Below are 10,665 nucleotides of genomic sequence, written 5' to 3' on the forward strand. Positions count from 1 at the left end.
TTGAAATCACCCTGAATGGATTTGGGTGTTGTTTTTATAGCTTGGCAACAACTTACCTTGTGATGTCACACACAGTGTTGTTGGGTAATACAGGTGAACCTTCTTAATAGACAACATGGACAGCCAACAATTCAACATCTCCCTGTCTGCTGTCTCTGCCTGCCCATATAGTCTGAAAACTGAGTGGGAAAATGTTTCTACAGCCATGTCTTTATTAAAACAGTGATATTGCCTTCGTGGTATTCCTGCTGCACCCTCGTCATCGTTGTTTTGTCTGCCATTGCTCTCACGCTTCTCATGATGATCACTGGAAGAGATGGTTTAAACTTTCTCCTCCTTCATCTCCCTTTTGTTCCATCTCCTCTTCAACTCCTCTGGATTTGGAATCTTATTCCAGGCATAACTTGGGCTCAATCAGCTGCTCCCACATGCAAACAACTTTTCAGTTGCCATGGTTATGCAGATGTAAAAAAGTGCCAGAGTTACCATCAGAAAGCATTGCAGCAGCACAGTATCCAAGCTGTAGAAAGACCAAAGCATGTTTACATGACACAATAAAATTAAATGTCAGCCTAGCCAAAACAGGACTTTTAACATTTATGTTAACACGTTAGTCCGTGCAAAATTGAACCCTCAAGACAGACTAACACATCCAGATAATGCTCTCATTCACATATCTGTCCTCTTTTGTCAGATGGCAAAGCTCGTCAGAAACTATGTGTCAGCTTGCAGTCTGATAAAATCCTGATTTTCTAACCACAGCGTCTTCTAACAAAATTTCTATTTAAGTAACTTAAAGACAGCTTCTGTGCAGGGAATTCAGATAATCCTACGTGCACGTGCGCAAACCGATCTCACACAAACTTAGAAGCATCAGAAAGTCTTAAATATTTTTACACCGCCTGGAGAAGTCAGACATACACAGACGTGTCAGGCACACAAGAAAAGATGTAAAGGGTACATTTTGTCCTCAGGCAAAGGAAAACTGTGAGAATGTAATGTTTTACATTGCTTGTTGTTTTGCAGAGCGCAGCCTTCATATGATATGATCCCAACCTGTTATTTATCCATAACCCTAACTACCCCGAAACAAGTAGAAAAGTGAGAAGTCCTCAGACAATATTGGGTCACATTAGTCTTGAGGTTGCTTCTTTGGTATGATCTCTCCTTATAAGCATTTTGGGACATGTGTTATGGCACTTTTTTGACAGTTCTATTTGATGCAGACATGTTACAATTTCCAAAGGAAAAACATAGACATGTAATGTTTTTGGAGCCTTATACTGTAGTTCTTTTAAGATTTTTTTAGTCCTCAGGTTGAAACTGCTACATTTTGCTTTGTTTACCACCTTGTCGTTGCTGTTAAATATTCCAATGGGAGGCTGCATTGTATGTTTCATTTGTTCAGCTTCTTTCATGAAGTCACTTGTTCATGATGTTTTGTCTCCCACAGCTGTTTCAAGTGATGTCATAATGATGTCATAAACCCCCCGTCATCCTCTGAGATGCCGTGTCCTCGAGGTGTGAACCAGGGCGCACCTTAAAGTGTTAGATTTTTACGTCAAATATGTTATTGTATTAAAATGTAACTTTCTTCAATGATGTTTTATTGTCATGTGTGGTGTTCACGTTTGTGATGAGGATGTTATCATCACCGTGTCATTTCTTCACTTACTTACTAAAAGTTTATAACAACTTAAAAAAGTTTTCAGTGAAGACAATGAAATCCAGAATGATAACACATGTTATCCCATAGATAACACTGACAGTGGTGCAACTGTGAGCAGGGAGTGGGAGTGAGATCATCTGATTCTTTGTGGTTAGGGAGAGCTGCTGCAGGCACTGTGCTGGGAGGATTTTAGACTGACCCGATACAGCAAGAACTGAAGGGTCATGGGAGTTATTGTTTCAACGAGTCTCTTATCCTACGTGACAGCTCCGTTTTTAAGCACCTTTCAGACTCAACCTTCATTCGCTCTCCTGTAATTATCTTCCAAACCGCAGCTGTTATCACCTCTTTTTGTGAATACGTCTCTTTGTACCAGCAGTCTGTGACAGCCGCATAGTTTTTTTACTATGTGTTTACCTTGTGATAGCTATCGCCACTTCAAAGGACTTTATGTTCAGAGTGCGACTCATCTTCTCAATCACCAACAAAGCCTCGCTGCAGAGAACAGAGCAGCAGAAAGCTCAACACAAGTACACAAGGATGATGGATCCTTAAGAAAAGAGACAACATGTGGGGTCAGCAGCTTTCACTCTTTCAAGTCATCCGCTCGCTTTGTGTATGGTGTGTCAGTCTGAGGGGACAGTTAGTTCACCCATGACCAGCTCACTCACTATAGGTGGTTGTCTGAATGGATCAGCTTCAGTTTGAAGAGTTCTTACTAACTTTGTGCTGATGGTGCTAAAGACAGATGGGGGAGCAGCAAGTGGCAGAAGTAGCCCAAAGCCTACAACTATATACTACCGAGTTATAAAGGTACAAAATGCAATGCAATCCACTGCCACAGCTCTGCCATATATTTTGACCCCTGAAAAACTCATCTGTAATGTATGTTTTTAGGTTTTTGGCCATAGAAAAAATATAAAAATGTAGCCCAAACCCCCTATAATTCCTGCCCATATCTCCATCCACGAGGTTGTCATTGATTTACAATAAAACAGAATTATTTTCTTTTCAGGTACATCAGTTGTATTGTTATGCAACTGATCTTTCAGGTCTACTTCAGACAACATACTTTTCAAGCATACTTCAAATCAGCCCAGAAAAAAATGAAAACAGAATTAAATGGAAAGAAAAGAAGACAGGCAATATTTTCTAAATATGGCGACCACAGGAGGAAAACAGAAATCCTGTTATGAGTGTGTCATTCTGCTTTATACAGACATTCCTTTATGCAGCCGGAACTCACCTTTTCTCCCATTTAAACTATGCAAACTGATTTGCTGTGCATTGAAATTAAGCAGCACTTAACATTTAGGCAGCAGGATGATTTGTGCAGCTCTTTGTGCTCTATGTGCATATGTGCTTCATGTGAGCCATCGTATAACCTCATTTTTTCCCCTGTTGTTCAACAGAACTTGCTCTGATGTGGATGCGGACGGACAAAAGCCTCCCTTTGTCTCTACTCCCCCCCCGCACTAATGAGGTTAACAGTAGTCTTATAGTCAGGCCAGATGCAGGAGTGTTGATCGCAGTGGACAGGTCCAGAAAACAGTGCCTTCATTTTGCTGAGTCAAATGAACTGTCACTCTGGATGAAGGGCCAAGGCTTCACTCAGGCCACACTTGTTGACAACCCACTCTCTGCCCTCTGTGTAATTAAGGCTGTTAGGGAAGGGCATCATTTAAACTAGGCTGGCTGAAGCGCACTAAGAGAGAGGGACTAAGAAACTTGGGTGTGTTTGCTGAGACTGTGCACACTAGAAGAATAGGGAAGTTGTGTAAGGCTGAAGGTGTGGTTGGCGCTTTTGGCACGTGTTCACTAGGATTTGGTCTCACACCCAGCAAACGGTCAAAAATGGTGGCTTTTACTGTTACTGGTAACTGTTGAAGTCTGGGCAATACAATTCTAATATGTAGATTGATATATGTATTGGTGTTTGGAATCACTCCTCCTGTCTTTTCTGTGCATATTGGGATCCATTACTAATGATATTGCAGAATGATAAATTCTGTTGATCCCTGTTTGATTCGTCTAACTGAAACTGAAGATGCCTTACAGATTTTCATTAACTTGTACACAGAGGGAGGAAGGAAGACTTGCAGCTCATAATAGCTTGATATATAAATTCACATTAAGTGTCATTCATAGACATTTTAGAGAAGAAAACACAATGCTATCCTTTAACATCAACCCCACACAGTTCTCATGTCAACAAACCAGCGCACAGACAAAGCAGTCACTTCTTCTCAGGCAGTAACTTCACTCAGCCTCTCTTCTTTGCTGGCATCGATTGCTGGCTTAACTGGGAAAACAAGCCCTTCAGCACGCCCAATCTTGTTAATAACACACCTTGCCAGTGTCAGTCCACCCAATCACCTCCTGCAGGACTCGGCCACCACGTCCTACACACACAGCATCCTTGTAGAACACATCGCACTGGAAAAGGGTGTGTGAGGTGTATTTCAAAAAACAAATAAGGTGGAGGGAATATACACGAGGTGGAGCATGCTGCGTGCTCTGCTATTGTTAGAGCTGACCGTGGGTGCGTGAGGTGTGTTTGCTGGTTTGTGAACATGTGCTGGGAGGTGCAGGCTTAAGAGTGTTCTTCTAACCTGTTATTAGCCCTCAGTGGTAATTATTGCATTCATGACCACTGAATGACACCATATTTAAGCTCCCTTTAGCCGTGCTTTAAGATATGATATTAGCAGATGCAGCCTCGTACATAACTGATGACAGTGATATCATGCGTTTCCATTGTGCTATTAAGATAAACAAGCACAAACTAGTAGACCTCAAAGTGCCAGTGTAAACAGTTGTTTAAAAGTGAACTCTCTGCCTGCAATGAAGAATGCAATATAGACTGTAATAACTACCTACATGTAAATTTAAAAGTAAGTAAAAGGAGAAGAAAATGTGAAATGCTTCAGGCATGCTGAGTTTATGAATTTTGTTCGGTTAATCAGTTTTTGACTTTAACTTTTCAGAAAGAAAAGGATAGACCAACCAAAAATCATAAAGGATTCCTGACAGGTGAGCCGAGCTAACAGCTGCTCACCCCAAAAGAGCTTATTTTTGCGTTTGTGGATTTCTACAACACGTCACTTTTGCATTAAACAATAAAGCAGTCGGTGTCCTTGTAACAAGGTCGGGATTGCAACACATGCTACAGGGACCGTGGACAATGTTGCAACATGGATATTCAGCAGTAAATAAAAGATAGTGACAAAGTAAATCACTGTCTATTGAATGAGTGTTGAGGTGTAAAAAAAAAACCACAATATCTGCTCAAACCACTGAAAAATTGGTGCTCTGCGTCAGAAATGCATTCTGATTTTTCAAACTGAGAGCGCTCTGACTGCTGTCTATTGCAAGTAAGATTCATCAGCTACTCAAATGTACTTCACATGACCCCAGTTATATAAAAAAAAAGAAAGATCCGGAATATCCCTTTAAGACTTAGCATGCAAAGAGAAAACCATATATAAGAAAGATCCAGAAAACATCAACAAGCATGATAGCCTTGGGGGGAGTTGAAAATTGTCTTATGAATCTTTCTTGGACGTAACGGATGCTGTGTCCTCTGCACTAAAGAGGAGAGGCGACCTCCAGATAGGAAGTGAGAATAAGAAGAATGACTATTGAAGGACTATTCTACATCATCAAAGACTTTTAATGAGAAGAAAAAAAACCAACATCATTTTTTAGCCTCAGCTTTTAGGCTGTTTTTGCAGTCAAACCAGGACATTGATTTGATATAAATGAAAACAACCCACAATACGTCACGATATCCATCCATCCATTTTCTATACCTGCTTAATCCAATTCCGGGTCGTGGTGGGGCTGGAGTTTATCCCAGCTGCCATTGAGCAAGAAGCGGGGGACACGACCTGGACGTGTTGCCAGTCCATCACAGGGCCACACAGAGACAACAACCATGCACACTCACTTGGTTGAACAATGTTAGACTTGAATATTTCTGTTATCAAAATGTGCATGCTAATCTTTAAAGTCTATCAAATTGGACATATTATCAGCAATGTAAATGAACAACCCAAAATTATTCAGAACTATCTAATTCCTCCACATCAAAAGGAGGCGGGGTTAGGGGTTTGGGACATCCGGTCAGATTGCCCTCTGGAGACTCCACAGAAGGAAGTTTTTTGAACATGTCTGAGAGGAGGAGGCTTTGGGGCAGACCGAAGACTCATCGAGGAGACCATAGCTTTGGGAAAGATTTGGCAGAGCTGGAAGAAATCCCTGGTGAGAGGGAGGACTAGGGGTCACTGCCAAGACTGTTGCCCCCATGACCAGATGAGCAGTATCCACGGGGAAATGTTTCCTCCTGATCTGTTCAGGCCCTCAGTGCATTAAGTATCCTCATTTCGCACGGTGACATTGTCAGTTATGAATTCGTTTTTCGTGGCTTCAGCAATGGACACATGATTTGGAAGCATGTTGAGAGTCAACAGCGTTAGGATGTGGGAACTGGCTGCCAAATAGTTTCACACTTAGCAACTGTCTCTGTCTGGTTCAGCAACAAAACTGCTAACGTTTAGCTGGTTAGCTAATATCAAAATGTAATATAAAGTATTGTTGTCAATAAGATTAAGTTTTGCCATAAAGGTGATTAGAAATGGCTGAGAATGATGCCACACCCAAGCTGATCGTGTTCAGTCATGTCAAGTAATCCGTCAAGTAGGATTGCCCACTGAGGAGGCTAGCTGAACATGCAACTATTATTAGAACTACAAGTTGATAACAATGCATCATGCTGTATTGTCTTACACATACAAAGACCACAGCACTGATAGATCTTGAAAAGTATTATGTGTGGTACTGATGCAGCTATTACCTCTTTTGATGCACGGTGCAGCCATGTTGGATTTTGTTTTTCAGGTTTGTTGAGGTTCCTCTGACTTTCTGAGTCAGAAACCCGACTTCTGGGGGTCTTCTAGTTTAACTCGGAAATTCTGACTTCCAAGTTCAAATGGAGTGCACCAATATCCCACAATGCTCATACATGCATGTCCCACACCAGACGGGGACTCACATCTAATAGTGAGGATAACTTTTAAGCTAAATTACATCTTTATTATCTTTTTAAAGATTATAGTATCCTAAAATAGCTTCCACTCGAATGTATCTGTGGATAAAAGCGTCTGCTCAATTAGGGTAAGGTAACTGTGTCAAAACGAAAAAGTGACCTTGCTCTTTTCATGCACGTCAGCTTGCTGAAACCTTAAATATTTTTAGGAGCGTGTATCGTCTTTCAAGTGCATTGCCAACATGGAGACAATGGATACAAGTCTCACGTTGCCCAGAGAACTAGTACACCTGATCCATTCAAGGGGATTGGCCCTGTCACAAGGACACATGGAGGGACTCTCCCTGAGAACAGGCACTTGTTCGCCGTCTATTGTGACTCACTCGCGCTGGCCATGTGCTGCCAATTTGTGTATGTGAGAGAAAGAGTGAGGCTTCAAAACAGAAAGCGACACTGCGAGGGGGACTTATCAAAAAAACACAAACAAGGAGCAAATCAAAACTCAGTACAGTAACAGTGAAAATGGGCAGAACACACCTGTTTTTACAAATACTGTGACGATAATGACTTGTAATAAAGACTGGTGAGAGGCATCTGACACCACACCACAGCTGATTCCTCCTCCTTCTCGTTCCTTCTTGCCCCCCCTCCGACTTGATGTGGAGCAAGCTTGAAAGGAACAGAGTAGTGCTTTAGTCGCCATGAGTCATATCAAGATTCAGATCAATAAGTATCGAGCTCATTTAGGTTTACTCATGTTACATAACATGACTAAAACTTAGTTGTTTTTTAAGTGGGTCAGACACAACAATCCCTGAGTCACCAGAGAGCTAACTGGCTGAACATTCTCGTGCTGGAGAAATGTGTTGTAAGCTACAATTTAACTGAAATTTCTGAACCGGTTCTCAAAAGCAGACACCCTTTTAATGGGTCAACAACAGGTCTTCGTTTGCGTGCACTTCTAAACGTACACTCCCTGCCAGGTTCCAGAGGTGAGGTTATTACTGACTACCTGACCTTACTGAAGACATAAATCTGTTTAAGAGGGAGGGAGGAGGCAGCTGATAAAGCAGGAATGGCCATAAATCTCTTGTTTTTTTCCCCTTCCTGTGTATTACATGTCCTGACAGCATGTACCTATATGCGTGACCTAATGTCTGGAAAGGGGCTTTCGAATCAGGCTCATGGGTGTTTCTCACCTACAGCTGCACACCCTCTGTTATGTTCGTGGCCTGTCCATCTCTGTTCTGTGGTTTTGTTGTTTTCCTTTCCCCCTAACACCTGGGAAAGCTGTAGGAGAAATGAACCACTGCCAACACATTCCAGCTCCGAATGCCTGGGCACAGCCGCAAATCGTTGGCATTCTCTTGCTTAAAGGTGCAGTGTTTCATTGTCTCTCCCCAGCACATAATGTGTACCCTTGCCGGCATTCACTGATGAGCTTGAACTTTTACCCAAACATGACAATAGGACTACACACCTTTTAAGAAATGCAATCCTTTACATTTAAACCCAACTTTAAAAGGGAAAAAAAGGGCTTACAAAGAAAACATTTCCTAAAGAAGAGCTTGTTTTTTTCAGTACTTTTAAAAATTTCTTTGAACAGTACAATCATTAAAGCTTGTAAATTATTTTTTCATTTTTATGTAGCTTATTTGCTCATCAGCATTTACTTTTTTTTTTTAGATATTGCAGAGTCTGAGGTCAGCTTTTAGAGACTTTAAAATGATACACGCTCATTAAATGCTAAAAATTCGGAAGCTATGAATGCGCAAATATTTTTTCAATCTAAATGTACACATCCTGTTTCCAGATAAGTTGGGGGAAACATTCAAACAAAGCAATTACAGGCTGTTTTGAGCCTGTGGGCACAAATGGCCCATGGGGACTGCTTTTGGGAGGAAATTGTTTTCCAGGGTGCTCCCAAGCCAATGTGGCTATATCGATTATGGTGAGATGACGGATTCTCATGTGCTTCAACTTGAAGCCTCGAAGGCCACACACAACCAACAGTGCTTTCTGTCCGTGGCTTTTATACACGGAGAAAGCTTACACTAAATGTCTCTGAATCGTTTCACAATAGTATTGACTAGATGTTGAAAGTCCTTTTGAATCTTGCATTGAGAAATATGTTGGGAACTCACTGATGATTTTGGCACAAAGTGATGATTCACAGTCTACATCCTTGCTTGGAAGGACTGAGTCTTTGGCGGATGCCTATTTTATAACTAATCATGACACCCTCACCTGTCAACAAGTAACCTGCTGATGGTAAAATCACTCAAAACAATCTTACCTTTGAATTCTAGAAACTTTTTGTCTTTCTTTGCCTCCGTCCCAACTTTTTCGAGTATGTTGTCGGCATCAAATTCTGTACTTGTTTCTATTTATAATTTTTTTTTATTTTTTTAAATTCTGTTAAAAAAAAGGTTTAAATTAATTTGAAAAGGATTTCATTGTAGTTTTAGAACATTTGCCAACTTTTCTGGAATTGAGGTTTGCATTACACTAACACTACTGCAAACACAAGATGCTTTCAGTTTTTTTATTGTAAAGATTGTACACCGAATGTTTTGAGTTTACAAATTGCACTTTTCCGAGCTGAAAACCGGAGACCGTGTTAAACTGAGATTTAAATGTGTAAACTTTCCATATTCCACAGATGAAGATGTGAGAACAGCCTTCGAGTAGAAAATTCCCTTACACAAACCACAACTACTTCATTCTGAACAGCGAAGGCCAAACATCCAAATGCAGCAACAACAAGCAATCAACATAAAATAGAATACATAAACATAAAACAGAGAAACATCTGTGTCCACTCAGAGAATTATAAAAACGTGTGCCCCAGTTGTGTAAAGAATGTTGTAGATAGTTTTGTCCTTACACTTCAAGAATGTTTTTTTTTTTTTTTAAAAAAAGGAACCATCTCCATTTTTTTTCCAAACTACAAAACCACAAACTTCGAAATAAGAAATAATTGCTCAATCTTAGCTGTTGGCCCTCCCACCTCCACCCTTCCAGTTCCCCCTAGAGGCAAGCAAGTGCGTCAATGAGGGGTTGGAAAAGAAGAGAAGTAAAGACTTTTGACTTACAGGAAGGAAACACATCTGGGGAATAAGGAAAGAGAGAACGGGTGAAAAGAGGAATTAGCACGGAGGAAGAGGAGCTGGCCAAAAATAGTGAGCCTCTGCTCGAGCCTGGCCTAACCAGAGCCCCTACCACACCTCCCGCCACTCAAGTGTTAGTCAGCCCTGACCTATCCCTCAGTGGGTGACTAACTTCTCTGCTGAACCCCCCAAGTCATGGTCCTTACTTCCTCCTGGTTGTCTTAATCCAGTCCAGGTTGCTCAATTTAAGACCCCCTGTCCTGCTTTTTATTTGTTGGAGCAAATGTATGCACAACTGCTCTTACTCAACTCCACTTTTGGGTTTATTAGACCGGATGTAACAGATTGCGGTCTGAAACATAAAGAACTAAACATATACAAACAGTAAGAACTACACAGATATGAAACAAGATCTGAGTTTTGCTATGATACACTGAGAGATAGCAGGAGTCAGGCTGATAGAGGGGATTACTATAACAGCTATTGAAAAGGGATGGGTAAACATTTGCATTCCACTGGCAAGAGAACCATCTGGAAAATCAGGAACTCTGGTCAAACAAATACGGTAAACTCAGATTACAAGGCGCCCTTTGTAACCAGACTGTTTTTTGATGGGAAGGACCGGAAAGTGTGATATAAATTTCATCTCATGCAGGTGTTCAAGAAGCACAGGGGACTTGGTACACACTGGCTCTTAGGGTTTGGCAGAGCAAACAGGAAGCAGTGGGCAGTATTTCAGTGTGATTGGTCACTGTAGTTTCATTTGTGACAGGGACAAAAAATCCAGAAAGGAAACAGAGGTGGACCGTGAGAACTGGTGCTCTCTTTGGAAAAGGTGT

The sequence above is a fragment of the Odontesthes bonariensis genome, chromosome 21 (genome assembly GCF_027942865.1).
Source record: "Odontesthes bonariensis isolate fOdoBon6 chromosome 21, fOdoBon6.hap1, whole genome shotgun sequence".
NCBI classification, from domain to species: domain Eukaryota; kingdom Metazoa; phylum Chordata; class Actinopteri; order Atheriniformes; family Atherinopsidae; genus Odontesthes; species Odontesthes bonariensis.